This window comes from Anopheles aquasalis, chromosome 3 (genome assembly GCF_943734665.1).
Source record: "Anopheles aquasalis chromosome 3, idAnoAquaMG_Q_19, whole genome shotgun sequence".
NCBI classification, from domain to species: Eukaryota; Metazoa; Arthropoda; class Insecta; order Diptera; family Culicidae; genus Anopheles; species Anopheles aquasalis.
Window position 1 is genome coordinate 602501 of NC_064878.1, and position 2500 is coordinate 605000.

At 48.7% G+C, this 2500-nt stretch overlaps 1 non-coding gene across 1 annotated transcript in view; it reads right to left on the minus strand.

Moving 5' to 3' along the window:
- Positions 1-2433: 2433 nt before the first annotated feature.
- Positions 2434-2500, minus strand: part of Trnan-guu (transfer RNA asparagine (anticodon GUU)) — a 74-nt gene continuing 7 nt past the window's right edge. Inside the window, exon 1 of the tRNA in view lies at positions 2434-2500. This exon is cut by the window's right edge and continues 7 nt beyond it. This is a non-coding gene — a tRNA (tRNA-Asn).

Genomic DNA, 2500 nt, shown 5'->3' on the forward strand with positions numbered 1-2500 from the left:
GGCTTTCCCGGGGAACAGTAAACGGTGCTACCGTTTATCGTCGTCGTCGTCGTCATCTTTACCTGCACGGTTCCTGGTTCTTTGTCGGTGATGCTCACCATCATCCCTCCGACAACCGGAAGCGATTTACCGAGAGGAAAAGGCTTCTCCAGCAGCAAACGGCTGCTACTCCAGTGCTCCAGTGACTATGAAAGATTACTCCCAGGTAAGTGATCACAATCGAAGGAAAACGATGAAAAGGAAGCTCACCGATTTGTCTGCGGCTGTGTGGCCATGCGAGAGCGCATGGCGGACGGACGGTAGTGCGCCCTTCAAGATGAATGTTTTGCAGCATCTGCAGCACTTTTGCAGCCCTTTTGGGAGGAAAGGGGGAGGGGGTGGGAGGCACCATAGCAAGAAGTGGACGGTGGTGTAGGATTCGGGATGCTGGTAAATTTGCACAATATTACAACATGTTTTGCACTCCCTTACGTCATTATCCCTGGGCAGTGCTCGTTACCGAGTACCTTACGCTGGCAGGCCGAGAGAGGGGAGAGGGGGGAGAATGTGTATGTGTGTGTAGGTGTGCTTCGCTTTTATCCGCTTTCACCCCCTACCAGACAGATGATGGCAGATTGACTGAATAGTCTCGTGAGGAAACGGAGTTGCCGGGAATGGAATAAAGGATTGTACCAGGGAGGCCTTGATGGCCGAGGAGTCGTAGAAGGATGGAGCTACATCTCCCCAGCTTAAACGTGCAAGAAAGAGAGAGAGAGAGAGAGAGAGAGAGAAAGAGAGAGAGAGAGAGTGTGGCTCTCGACTCGTCTTTTCTCTTTGGGAGGGAAGTGGTGGTTACAGGTTTGTGGCTTTTCCGTGCCGGAATAGCTATGCTCCTTATCCGTTACCAGGCTACTTTGGTTACTTAGAGCAGTTGCAGCACCAACTAATGCCAATTACCTAGCAACGGAATCCCAGACAGAAGGATCCCGAACGTTCGATTCGATCCCGTGGTTACTTCGATTGGTTACCGTGTTGTTTACCATGTTTGGTTGGCATCCTTCTGTTGTCCATTTGAATTTCAATTATTTGCATAATTTTAACTTTTCTTTGAACTTAAATAAGTTTTTAAACAAAAAATAAATTACATTTCTTACAAGTCAGCAAAGGCGCAAGATAGGAGGATTTGTCTCCGGTAAACCTGAAAAACTGTTTTAAAAATAACTCATAATGCCTCATCCTGGATGCATAGTGATGATGATGACGACGATGGCGACGGTCAAAAGATTCAAACCAACCCCACTTGAGTTCCACTTCAGTCTTCAGACCCGGATCGCTTCAGACCCGGAGAAAAGGAGAAAAAGAAAAAGAAGAAGGTGGCAATCGAGTGAAAGTTACTCTGTTAGCTATCGTCGTTCTCGACGCAATAAACCAGGGACACACGACACTCCTCGAGCTGTCGTCGGCCAGTACGGACCGACCTGTGTGGGAGAATCATCCACCGGAAACGGTTCACGAAAGGAAACGACCACCCTCACTCTCTCTCCGTATCCACCTCTGGCCCCTTGGCTCAGACGAACAGATTTTCCTTTCAAGCGGAAAAGTGTTCCTTTGGCCCCGGCTGCACTGCTCGCTTCCGGCGCCGGTTCGCTAGTTTCTGTTGGCGTTTGTTTTACTCTCCTTTGCTCATCCTTCGCCTCCTCCTCGGTCTCCTTCGACCAACACCAGCGTGATGACGGTCCAACTTGTGAGATCACCTGGCTTACTCACCCACAGGACGGCGGTCCACCACTGGCACCCACCCAAACCCTCACCCACGGGGAGGGGAGAGAGGAAGTTGAAAGTTCTTTTATGCTTCTGCACTGCAAACGACTTACAAGTGTCCCTCTTCGGACCCTTTGCTGGTGGCGCCGGTCTTGTTGCTTTCGTCCGGATTTGAAATGGGGAATCGTTTGCGAAAGGAAATGGAATGCCGTGCCGGAAGTCTTAAGTAAGACTTCTTTTGCGCTGGTACGCGAAGGTGCAGGATGTAACTGTATCCGTTCGCGTGTGTCTTTGTGTACTGGCGAGCTTTCTTTTTTGTTCAAATATTCATACGGGAACTTTTAATCTTCCACCGAGAACGATTCCACTCCCGTCGTCGATCGAATGTCCTTTTCCGCACTGTTGGCACTTGTTGAAGGGGGTTGCCACTTGATGAAAAACGTGGGTTAACCACAACTGCTGGTGACGTACGATCTGACAACATAATTACCTTAAATCACTACACTAAATCGGCATTACATATAAAACAGGACTATAGAAAGAGTTGTCCCTTGATTGGCCAGGAGGACATCCAGTCTAGTTATTGCTAAGTAAATTGTAAAAAACATATTCTTTTACTTTAACAGAACTACGGTCCAACGAATGTATTCTCTGTGTTAGGTAGTCAAGCATAAAAATGCCAAAAAGTGTCATCGCCCCCGGGTGGACTCGAACCACCAACCTTTCGGTTAACAGCCGAACGCGCTAACCGATTGCGCCA